General features: G+C 32.7%; 1 pseudogene; it reads right to left on the reverse strand.

Annotated features, from left to right (window-relative positions):
- Positions 1-12,083: 12,083 nt before the first annotated feature.
- LOC132680547 (small ribosomal subunit protein eS6 pseudogene) lies at positions 12,084-12,758 on the reverse strand (annotated as a pseudogene).
- Positions 12,759-13,632: the final 874 nt, after the last annotated feature.

Genomic DNA, 13,632 nt, shown 5'->3' on the forward strand with positions numbered 1-13,632 from the left:
AACGTGTACAACATGATGATTTAATATATATATACAAAATGAAGTGATTACTATAGTCAAGCTAATTAATGTCTTTCTCTCACATGGTTACTAATTTCTTGCGCGTGATGAAATCCACTCTCTTACTAAATTTTTTATATTCAACATAGTTTTATTAATTATAGTCTCCAATGCTTTATGTTAGATCTGTAGACTTATTAATCCTACATAATTGCAACTTTGTACCCTTTGATAAACATTTCCCCATTTTTCCTACCTCCTCACCTAGTAGGCACCATTCTTAATTTTACTTGTATTTTCTATTCTAAATTTTCTATGTGACTCTTTCATGTCCCTTTTCATTATCTTATAAGCTTCTCAATTCACTGTATTTCCTTGGACACGTTTCTCAACTTTTTAAGAGACTCTCTGATATATCCAATATTTAGATGGCCTTGGTTGTTTTTGTTTGTTGCTGTTTTTTCTTAGTTTTATTGTCTATGTCTTCTGTTTTCCATCATTCGGTCTTCTCTTTTGGCGTTCCTGGTGAGTTTTAATTGACTGCTGTATTTTGCATATAAACAGTTATTAATTCTTAGGTTTTAGTAGATGATAGAATCTTGGAAAATCATCATGATGAGATTGAATGTAGTGTTTCATGATTTGTTAAAATTGACTTGTATTGGCCAATTTATTTCCAAAAAAAAAAAAAAATCTCTGATCTTCTGCAACCCTTCTATATTCTCATCTGAAAGAAAGTTTCTAGAATTACCAGAGATCCTGGAAATTGCCATCTCTAAATTCTAAATTTAGAGCTCTAAACTCTGCCTTTTCAGAATGTCAAAATTGCTGAAATCTGTGCTCAGGGTTTAGCCTCCAAGATGTTTTTGTTTGCTTCTTTTCTTTTTAATTTAATGTAATTTAATTTAAATTAATTTAATTTGTTTATTTACTCATTTTTTATTTTTAGATTTTATTTAAATCCAAGTTACTTAACATATAATAATTTCAAGAGGTAGAATTTAGTGATTCATCACTTATACCCAGTGTTCATCTCAACAAGTGTCCTCCTTAATGCCCATCATCCATTTAAACCATCCCCACACCCAACACCTCTCCAGCAACCCTCAGTTTGTTCTCTGTATTTAAGAGTCTCTTACGGTTTTCCTCCTTCTATCCTTTTATCTTATTTTATACCTCTCTAACAAGTCAAGAAAGTCCTGAAAATGAAATTGCACTTGAAATTTTAGTCACACTTTTCTAGAGACCACTTCAAGTCCTAGTTGCTTTGGGAGCTCTGACCTCCAACTATTTTTTTCAACTCCCTATCAGATTGTTGCAGGTCTCAGTTACTACTTCCTCATTGATCCCTGTTCTCTGAACCACACATTGGCAAAAACCTTGATGAAAACGTGAAGTAGGATGTGGAAGTCATTGTGGTACTCCACTCTTCTTTCTGGGATTTTTAGACACTTAAGTCATAAATGGCTTGGTTTTTCTCTGAGACTCTCAGGTTTTTCATAATTTAATTCAGATTTTATAATTATTTGGGGTGGATTGCTCATTCAATACTGGCTTTTTTGTCATGGCTGAAAGCATAATTTTCTTGAACCCAAATTTTTGTCACGTGAACCTTTTGAGATTGCTGAGTGCTTTCCTTATTTTCTCAGAATCACAGGGCAATTTAGTCTGAGGGACAAATAACAATAATCCAATCAGAGACTAATTTGAGTCTGAGGTCATTATTTATGCGACCTGATTTCTTTCCAGTTGCCATTATTTCTAGTTATTAGCTCTGCATATTTCAACTGAAAGCCTACGGTGTAGCCTATGGATTCTTTATGTTGATATGACAAGAACTTCATTTTCATCACTGCTATAGAGTGCAACTGCAAAATGCTGTAATCAGTTCCACAGATTCTTTTTAAAAATTTTTTTAATGTTTTTTTTAAATATATTTTTGACAGAGAGAGAAAGAGAGGGAGAGAGACAGAGCATGAGTGGGGGGAGGGGCAGAGAGAGGGAGACACAGAATCTGAAGCCGGCTCCAGGCTCTGAGCTGTCAGCACAGAGCCCGTGGTGGAACTCAAACTCATGGACTGCGAGATCATGACCTGAGCCGAAGTCGGACGCTCAATCGACTGAGCCACCCAGGCGCCCCATCCGTTCCACAGATTCTTAACCACCACTTATTATTTGCTTTAAGATAAAAGGTGGCTCTAAATTTAATGCTTATCTCTTCATAATTTCATTCCCAAATCTGTCAAAGTTTGTTTGTATCTCTAAATAACTTCAAGGATACATAGATAGATAGATAGATACACAGATAGATACATAGATAGATGGATGATAGATAGATAATATTTGACTTATGATGAGGTTATGTCCCAATAAACACAGTATAAGCTGAAAATATCATGAGTCAGAAATTCATTTAATCTATGAAACATTATAGCTTAGCCCAACCTAATTTAAATGTGCTCAGAACAATTACATTAACCTATAGCTGCGCAACATCATCTAACACAAAGCCTGTTTTATAATATAGTGTTGAAGATCTTGTGTAATTTATTGAACACTGTACTCAAAGTGAAAAACAGTTTGGCTGTATGCATACAGAATGGTTGTTAAGTATATGGGTTGTTTATGCTCATGTGACTGACTGGAAGCTGTGGTTTCCTGCTGCTGCCAGGTATCATGAGAGAATATTTACTACATATTGCTAGTCCAGGGAAAGACAAAATTCAATATTAAAAGTATGGTTTCTATTGAATGTGTGTCGGTTTTTTAGGATTGTAAGTTAAAAACTCATATGTCAGAGGTACCTGGGTGGTTCAGTCGAACTATCTGACTCTTGGTTTCAGCTCTGGTCATGATCTGACTCTTTGTTTGAGCCCCGTGTCAGGCTCCTTGCTGACAGTGCAGAGCTTGCTTGGGATTCTCTCTCTTTCTCTGTCTCCCTCCCCTGCTCATCCCACACCCCCCTCTCTCTTTCTCTCTCTCAAAATAAATAAATAAACTTAAAAATAAATCTTAAGTGAACTGTTGTAAATCAGGGACCATGTGGGGTGTGTGTGTGTGTGTGTGTGTGTGTGTTAATATGTGGTTAATATCTTGTTTTTTTTCAGAAGGAAGTTTGTCAAATAAAAGGTAATAATTCTCTATAGTGGAAAACAGAGCTCTCTCCAGCCCTTTTGAATAAACATTGCAACTACTATAGCTAATTTAAACTTCACAAATTTTCATTTTAAGTGTAATTTAATTTCAACTAAACAACAATGTTAATCTCTCAAGTTTACAAGATAAAATTATGTTGACACATATAGAACAAAATAAATATTGGAGACTTTTTATTTTATACTACGAACATTTCAGAAATTTTAGTTACAATTTGTCACCTACAATATCCTTGCAACAAATTGAGCACATGCTTTTTTCAGTTAGAGTTCATCTTATTTCCATGAAAACACATGAATAACAAATAATTCTAATTTAGCAAGTTATGAGCATATTATACAGTATCAAAATTCTGTAATATTATTACTTTGGCATTTTTTTCATTAAGTGAAAGATTTGTATTTCCTATGAAAAGTATGATTAGGAAACATCTAATATATTTTGCATCTCTGTCTCAAATGAAATAGAATTACAGTACTGTTAAGGAGCAACTGAATTATGTTTACTTTCATCCCAGATGTACTGTTGAAAATTATAAGAAGAAAATTTATGTGTGTATGTTTCAAAAGAAATACACTCCTCTCCTTACAGAATTGTCAAGCTCTTCCTAAAGAACTCTGTGGGGAAATTATGGTTCTTATTCATATCGCCTAGATTTTATCACAATTTTTGTTTACATCTGATAATATGCAACTAGTGGTATTTTGCATTAATGCAGAAGGTCAAGAATGTAGAATTCCAGGGCTGGACCATTGCCTTCACTTTCTTGAAGGCTTAAGATCTACCTTGTATGGGTAGATCAGTGTGACCTTACCATAATGAGACTGAAACACCTTCGACAATAGATCTGTGCTTGCATTCTGTACAATGATTTTTTAAAAGACCATTATCATTTATTAGCCACTTACAATGTTCAGGCTCTCTTTTAGGAACTTCAAATCTACTAGCATACTTTCTCCTCAAAATATCTTTAGAGTGTATTATTATCCTTGTTAGAGTTTTAAGAAAATTGAGACACTGACATGTGAGGCTTGGGTCATACAGTTAGTAAGTGGTTAATCCATGATTCAAAATCAGACAGTCTGACTTGAGGCCATGCTCTTAACTACCACATTAAAATGTCTACTTAGGGGCGCCTAGGTGGCTCAGTTGGCTAAGTGTCCGACTCTTGGTTTCTGCTTAGGTCATGATCTCACGGTTTGTGAATTCGAGTCCTACATTTGACTCTGCGCTGACGGTGCGGAGCCTGCTTAAGCCTGCTTGGGATTCTCTCTTTCTCCCTCTTCTGTCTGCCCCTCCCCCACTTGCTCTCTCACTCTCTCTCAAAACAAATAAACTTTTTTTTAAAAAAGCCTATTTAGATTACTTACTGAATTGTCTAGTTAACCATTTAGAATATAAAGGCAGTGTGTGAAATCACCTATTAGACTATTTTGCCAGATGATAAACATCTGTTTTATGGTATACTAATTTGGATCCCTCAATGACAAGTGACACAAGTGTGCTCTATTAACATAAGAAAATGAGGAATTTATTGAAAGGATGTGTAATACCTCAAAGAATTTGAGGGTAATTTGAAAAGCATTATAGAAGAAATGGCAATAACCAAGGCATCAGTAGGGTCTAATTAACAAGCATTAGTGGAGAATTTCTTTAGAGTATGCAGAGGCATCTGTTTTCTGTCTTTACGTTATTGCTCAGAATTCAGATTTCGGTGAGAACTAATATTACTGACATATGACTAATATAACTTGGGCCAAACAGAAGCAGTAAGGAAGGCAGTTAATTAACTATTGTTGTTCTAGGAAGATTGTGTCTATGAGAAAAATCTCATTTTCCAGTTTTTTTTTTTTTTTTTTTTTTTTTGTGATGCTGTTTCCAGAAAGGTGAAGAATGAATACTGGGAAGGTAAAAGTATCTAAGATTCATTTCATAAAATGAATGCTTCAACACAGGGTTTGAAGAACTATTTGGCTACAGTTGTATCCTACACATAATAGATTATCACCCACAGTTTTGACTTGTTGGGTCAACTAGAGTGTCATTTTTTTAATTGCATAATTATTTTTTTTAACATAACACACAATTTGGATTTGTCTTTCTAATATTTTTGTATCTCTTACAATCTCTGTTTTATTATCAGTTAGTAATTATAATAGTAAAAATTATAATTATAATTATATAGTATATAGCATTATATAGTATTATATAGTAAAAATATATAATAGTGAAAATGACAACCATTAAAAATGTTTTCATTTACCCTTTGTTTAACAATATTTTCTATTAGTCATATAACTCATGTTAGACTCTGTAGTATGTAGGTAAATTCTAAAAAGGTACAGAAGAGATTATAATATATAAGTTAATTAAGAGCTTTTTTGTATTTTTAATAATTTATAATGATATGCAGTATCAGATTCGTGACTTGAAATTATAAAACAAAAACAAATTGACTTCCATGCAAGTAAAAAGTCAATTATTTACTAATTTAAAAATAACATCATTTCACCGTACTCAAGAATAATGAGATTATGGGAACTTGGAATTTATATAAACTCTGATGAATAGCAAATATTACTGCAATTTCAATATTATTTTATTCATTGTCATTATATAATTTATTATTCTAAACAGGAAATTTTTGAGTCTGAAAGCATTGCTCTTGGGTTACAGATCCTTTATTGGCCTTAAAAGAGAGTAAGAGTTTTTTTAAAGTTTACTTATTTATTTTGAGAGTGTGTGTGTGTGTGAGTGGAGGTGGGGGCAGTGCAGAAGGAGAGAGAGAGACAGAGAGAATCCTAAGCAGGCTCTGGGCTGACAGCGCAGAGCCCCCAGGGGCTTGAACTCACAAACTGTGAGATCATGACCTGACCTGAAACCAAGAATCAGATGCTTAACCAACTGAGCCTCCCAGGAGCCCCTAGAGGGTAAGATTTTTATAAGTCACAAGAAGAGATTTGAGATAAAGAACTGTGAAAAGTGAAATATCTGAAATTATAGAGAACATTGGCATAGTCAGAGAACAGAGAGTATTAGCAAGGCTAAATATAGTGATAGTAATAGAATTAGTGTGGGAGAATAGAAAGAATCTAATATAAGAGGCTAGTATCTGCATCTGGCTGCCTTAGAGAGTTGTTCTATTTCATTATCCATTTAGCAACTGTCATGGTTAGTAATATTCTTCATTACCTTCTGTATGTATCAGTCCACTAAGTAAAATTTTATAACACTTTTGTCATAGGACAGCTATATGTTTTATTTAGACATCTCATACATATGATTTATAGGAATTTAATATCTGTGTTATCTATCAAAGTTATACAATATTCAGGAATCAGTGAAAGGCTAAATGGACTGAAATGTGTCCTAGGTGACAGGATTTTGAGACATCTTGGTGGAAAAGTTTTGGAGAGTGTCCATCCCTAAATGTTAGGTAAAGATACTATTTGCATGTATGTTCTTCCCAATATCTCTTCTCCTAACTTGCAATGGCAAGCCAATTGTCAAGTCAGTGTGAGGAAGGAATACACTGAAAAGTATATCATGAAACAAGATAGCATCGACCCAAACTCATTAAAAAAAAACCTTCTCTTTTGAATTGGGTCCCTGAGATTAATAAATATTCCTGGGAATCCAGCAGACAGAGGAAAAAGTGAAGGAGTAATAGGGGCTGCCCAGAGCAAAAGGAACATGAATTACAATAATAGTAATAGTTTAGCTTACACTTGAAAATTTAAATTTAGGATAAATTCTAGAGAATCCTGTTCCACATTCAAATAAGTTTTTAACATATCAGTAGACACGTGGGTATCTCTGGGAGTTTTGGTGGAATAATAACAGGATGAAATTTTACTTAAAGAATATTAATGTGGCAGCAGTGTAATAGGAAGATTGAACAGGGAAGCTGGGAGTTGAAGCCAGAATGAAGAATTAGAGTCACTCATAGATTGCATCATTTTAAATTGTTGTTTCTGAGGATGCAAATGTTCAAACATTGGCACTTTCATATGGATTTCTAGACATGATGTAATAGGGTACTAAAGTGATATTATTGAGAGAATAGAATAAAAGAGATAGATGTAAAAAATCATTGTCAATTTTAAGGATCTTGCTTCACTAAAGTAACAGAGTATGAATCCAAATGCTTTTTGGAGCTTCCTAGGTATGAACCGAACATCTTACAGTTATTGTTCACTGAGTACTCAAGATAAGCCCGATACTGCTACAAGTATCTTATAGATGAGCTCATGGAATTATTACAACAACCTTAAGAGACAGGTACTATTATCATACTCATTCAATAAGTTAGGAAACAGAGGCACAGTGAATATTTCTAACTTGCCCAAGGTAGCCCAGGTAAGATGCAGGACCAGTATTTGAATCCCAGGTGAAACTATAGCTTTGATTAGCTAAAATACACTGGATTAAGTTCCAAAATCATCTAGTCCACATAGAGCATTGAATGCACGGTTTTGTTTTGTTTTGTTTTGTTTTGTTTTGTTTTGTTTTGTTTTTGGCAAGTAAAAGAGTAAGAATTAAAAATAGAACCTAGATTAAATAAAACTAAAAAGTAGATGAAATCTCATTTTCATTCCTAGAAACTCTCAAATTTAACTTAAATCTCAGGATCCTAACACCCTTAATTTATCATTGGTACTTCCACTCAGTTCTCAGCAATTATTCTTCAAAACTACTAAATCTTATTAAAGTCTGTGCCATATTTTCTCTCATTTCAAGCTCTGCCTTCTGTGACCAAACACATAAATTAATTAAAGCTATATTTTTAATGTTCATAATGGTTTCCTTTATTTCTTTATGGAGAATATTTGCTTTGTAATTTGGCTTTGTTGGCCTTAACTTAAAGAAGTAATCTGTTTATAAACTTGAGAAAACATATCCACGTCAGTTACAAAATTGTCAAATCTTACAATAAAGATGACTGACATGTCCTTGTAAATTCTACACCCTAGTATTTAACTTTCTCAAATTTTAAAACAAGTCTTTGTAAGTATATAGCTATAGCATTAGACAGATAACTGAAGAAAAAAAAAACAAAAATAGAGAACAACATAAACAGAAATTTTTCAGTTATTATAGAATTTAGCTTTTCTAATGTTCTATGAAACACATTCATAAATTAAGGCATAATTTATATGTGAAGCATATTTATAGCTAGGAAATTCATAAATATTTCTCAGCTTGAAAACAATTTTCATAAGTTAATTAATCTTTAATCAGATATAGAAACAATAGAGTCCTTAAGCATATCAAGAAAAAAAATTCTAGTTAAAAAAATACAATACTTCTTTTCCAGTGATTAAATTAATTGCTAAAAACTCCAGTTTACATGGATAATGTAAAAATTTTAGGTATATTCATACACACACACACACACACACACACACACACACACACACACACAGAAAATGACCAGGTAAGGATCTCAACATTGTGTTACTCTGTCCTTTTTCTCTATGTAACATGTGTTCTTCTGCCTCTTAGTTTCTCTTTAGTTATGGTATTTTCTTCTGTTCATTAATTGTTTTACTGTTTATTTATTTATTTTGAGACAGAGAGCAAGTGGGAAAGGGGCAAAGAGAGAGGGAAAGAAAGAATCCCAAGCAGACTCTACGCTGTCAGCACAAAGCCCCAGGCAGGGCTCAATCTCATGAACAGCGAGATCACGATCTGAGCGAATATCAACAATGGAATGCTTAACCGACTGAGCCACCCACCTGCCCCTCTTCTGTTCATTTAATCATACATCTGTATACAGCTTCTTATGAGTTTCTTCATTTCTTAATTTAGCTTTGTTTTCTTCCAATATTCATTCCTCTATAACTTACTTCAAATTCTAGAAATTTGCCCCATAGTGTTTATATGTTTCATGTCCTTAGCTGAAGAAATAATATTTTGCAATCTCAATGTTTTGTGGGGTAGGGGACAGGAAATGAGCTTCTTTTTATTTACTTAGCTCCCAGCTATGATTTAACTAGATAAGCTGAGAATAAAGTCCCTATAACTTTATTAATATCTTTCTTTAAACTGTGGAATGTATAATGTAATCATATATCTATAGTTACAAAACTCAATATTTGTTTACTGCTTTAGAATTTGTAAGATTTTCACATATAATTTTCTTATAATTTTTCACAACAAAGAAATGTGGACCACTCCTCTCCACCCAATGTTCCCTCCATAATTTTTCTATTATTATTTTCAAATAAATTTTATCATCTAATATGTTGATTCTAATCTATTATATCCATTTCCTTTTTGATTTTGTTTATTTGGTCCCTCTCTACCCCTATCCCACTAATGAATTAAGATTTTTGAGAACAAGTATTTTGTTTTGTTTAGAGCTATGTCTGCAACATCCAGAACATTTAATGGAACATAGCTGGACATCAATAAATTATGGCTGAATAAATATAAAATGAAATTATCCCAAATTTGACTTCATAAGTGAAGAAAAATTAAGGATATAGATTTTTCCTAAATATATAGAGCTATTAGTACAAAGACAGTATTTGACTCATGTTTCCTGCTTCCAAATCCAAAGTCCTTCCAATAAATTTAATTGGAATAAACATCTATTGATTGTTTCCCATTTACATGATTGAACATGTGTTTTTCAAGAAGGTAAAAGGAATCTCTAGTTAACAAAAGTATTCAAAAGAAAAAGGGAAATTATTCTAGAATGTTATTTTCTGGGGTTATTATTTATTTGTTTATTTTACTTCTAGAGAAGATTCCACAATTACTGAGAAATTGAGAGTCATCTAAATAAAGCATCCCAAATTAAAATATATAGCATTAAAATATTGAAAAAGAGAAACCCCTGAGATTCTTTGAAATGACAAGTAGAACATAATTTCCAACAATGGGTTGTCAGTTCCCTATAAATGCAAAGCCTTTCTTTTTTATAAGTGCTAAGTTTCTACAGAAACTCTTATAAAATAAAACTCAAATAAGAAAAGTATCTGAGACAATGAGCTGTAGTTTTAGTAGGGAACTTAAAGTGAATTGGATGTAGTTTAACATTTTATAATCAATGAAAACAGAAAATCATGTACATAGTGCAATTTACTAAGTTGAAACAATGTGACTAAATTATATGTGAAATGAACATATTTTGAAAGAAATGACAAATGTCATTCAGACACTTTTCAGCATGTAACTGCAAAGGAAGTACCCAGCTCATAATTTGGGAAAAATCTCTATATAGTTTTTCAATAAGTAGATCCTTCACAACCTGCTGAGTTTAACATTACCATACTATTTTACTATAGATAGAAAAAAAAGCATTAAAAAAGAAAAGCTAATATTCAAGATTTTTGAATTTTTTACATACTAATTTTAATTATAATGTTTATAAATATTATCCTTTTGAGATATAGTTTAGAAATTACTTTTAAGTTTAGGTCATATATTGCTCATAAGAATAGGTGTTTTATATTATTATGAGTCTTATGAATGAATAGAAGTTTATTTTAGTCAAAATTCCAAATCTTGGGTAACAGAGAATATCAAAATATCATGATCAAATTTACTTTTTAAAGCCAGGTGTTCATGATTCTTTGAAATAATATTATGGTGTTTTCAAGTGAATTAATTATGGTTGCCTTAAAAGAGCAGTGTTTTATTTTGTTTCTTTTTTTAATAGTCATAGAAGAATTTTACTGTTCTCACGTTTAGCTAACTGGAAAATAAAATTAGTTGTCGACTAATCATTCAGTAGAAGATTTGAACCACCTCTTTTTCGTGTTGTTTTTCCTGTAGTTACAGAACTTGGAAAATGAAGAGTATTTCAGAAAATAAATTAATGGAATAATACTCCAATCCCTGGTGAACATTAGTATTGAAGCATATTTTGTCTGGTGCTAGGTGTAGGGATAGATGTAGGAAGGGTACTCTAAGAGGAAGATATAATATTTTTGGCATATTGTAATTACTTGCAAAGGGAAAAGCAAATATCGCATATGTAATTTTTTCTAACCTTAATGCCTGTTTTTTTGCTCAAATAAAACCTGCAAATAGCAGCTGTATGATTTTATAGAAATAAATTTGCTTTTGAATGCATCTTCAGGACAGCCACTTTTTTCTTCTATGTTACTTTTTTTTTATAAAGAAATAATAACAGCTAACATTTGTTGAATGGCTACTGTGTATCAGGCATTTTCCTAAGCTTGTCATGTATTTGAACTCCTTTAAACCACACGACAGCCATATTCAGTGGAAGCGATTTAGTCCCCCAGTTTTCTCATGGAGGTAGTAAATACCTTCTTTTGATCACACTGATAACATGGCAGAATGAAGTTAGGAATTAATATCAGAAATTTCAAAGCCAAAGGTTAAAAAACACTTACATCAAGATACCTTGAAGCATTAAGATGAATATTCTTACTAGCCATGGTTTTTTGTAACTGTTCTTTAATATTTTATATGAATATGAATTTATTTTAAAATGCGCATTTCTCTGAGAACCTTCAACATTTTTTAGTACTCTAGTTTGAAGCCAGCAATTATATCATGATAGAATATTTTGAAAAATTATTGTTATTTCTGGCACATTTGAAAATTATTTTCTATTTTATTCAGTTACTTTACTTCCCAAATAATGCCAGACTACATTGCCCTTGTAACAAATGTAAACACTGAAAATGAGATAACGCCCTTCTGCTTAGCTTGGTTCACTCATTTAAGTTATATACTACGAAGTGGCATTGCAGTATTATGGGATTTTATACAGATGAGAATAAATTGAACTCATATGTTACTGTGATAATTTTTGTTTACATTAGATATTATCATTTAAATCTTTTCCAAACTTTTGAATGTGATGCTAATTATGATTTGAAGAATATAACTGGCGTGGGCTTTTTTTTTTTTTTTTTTTGGATGTCTGATTTTATTTGTTACCCTTAGAAAATCTTTCCTCCCCCACTGAACTCAGACTCAGAGGTGGAAGCTCTCAGACAGGACAGCCTTTGTCTCTTGCCAGTCTGTTCCTAGTGTTTTTCTTTGGCCTCCTTCATTCTCTTGCCCAAAGGTTTAGCATATTCTGCAGCCTCTTCCTTATTTTTCTTAGTACATTGTTTCTTCAGAGCAACACACGGATGTTACATGGAGTAACAATACGCTGAATTTTGGGTGCTTCGTTGTAGGCTTCTTATCTTTATTTGGGGGCTTTCTTACAACATATTGGCAGACATCATCTTAGATTGAAAAGTTTGCAGATTCTTTTTCTCCCCTTTTAACAACGACCAAATTGAGAACACTGAGATTGGCATCCACAATGCAACCCCAAGCAGATTTGTGCTTTCTTTGTCCAGGCCTCCTTGGTCAGTAGCAGGAATGCACCTTACTCAGCAGCAGGAGGACATGGCCATGGGTCTAGATACCCTGCTTCATGGAGAAGTCTTGTTTGTCATTGCCATCACTAATTCAGACCTCATAACCCTTCCATTCTTTATCCAGAGCATCAGCAGCAACTTCTGTGGCCATATACTTCCATAAAATGTATAAATTTTGAGTTCATCATCCACTTCAATAAGTTTCTGGAAGGCTGTAGCTGGGAAAGAAATGTTCAGCTTCATCCTATAACAGATTACCACCTCCAAGGTGCCACAAGATGAAGACATGCATGGGCTTCCTTCTGATATATTTTGGAAACAAGGTGTATTTGTAAAAGCCACCCATTCATATATTTTGTTCAACTTCTTTTGGAAGTTTTTTTTTTCCTTTTCCTTTTTCACTTTGTAGAAATATTTGATGCATTCTGCATAGAATTTTTATATATTCGTTGGACACATTTTCTTCTAGGCTTTTAGTTATATATATTTCATTTGTAAAATATCTTTTGAAGTATAGAAGTATTGATTATTTGACTTGTTAGTTTTCTTTAGTCGAATTGATCAATCTTTTTTTGTTTTAATGAGAGCAGGGATAAGGTCTCTCATGTTTACAAATTCCTAGTATTTATACTAGACTTCAGAACAAATTAAACTTGCAAAACGTATTTTATGAAAAAAATAATAAATTATCCTATAATATTATAGATTTACATTTTCTTTTTTTAATGTTTATTTATTTATTTTGAGAGAGAGAGAACACAAACAAGGGAGGGGCAGAGAGAGGAGAGAGAGAATACCAAGCAGGTTCAGTGCTGTCAGCACAGCGCCCGATGTGGAGCTCAATCCCATGAACCATGAGACCATGACCTGAGCCAGGATCAGAATCAGGGACTTAACCAACTGAGCCACCCAGGCACGGCTATAGTTTTACATTTTTCAAACTTTTTTGTTTTTAAGTTAATTTGATTTTATTTTTGATAACAGTGTGAAATAGGATCATTTCCCCCAAATAGGTCCTCTCATACAATTTTATGAATAAAAAATCATTTACCTACAGATTGATAACACTATTACACACAATTTCATTTGTCAAAGAAAAATTATACTGTATAATATA

This window comes from Panthera onca, chromosome A1 (assembly GCF_046562875.1).
Source record: "Panthera onca isolate mPanOnc1 chromosome A1, mPanOnc1 haplotype 2, whole genome shotgun sequence".
NCBI lineage: Eukaryota > Metazoa > Chordata > Mammalia > Carnivora > Felidae > Panthera > Panthera onca.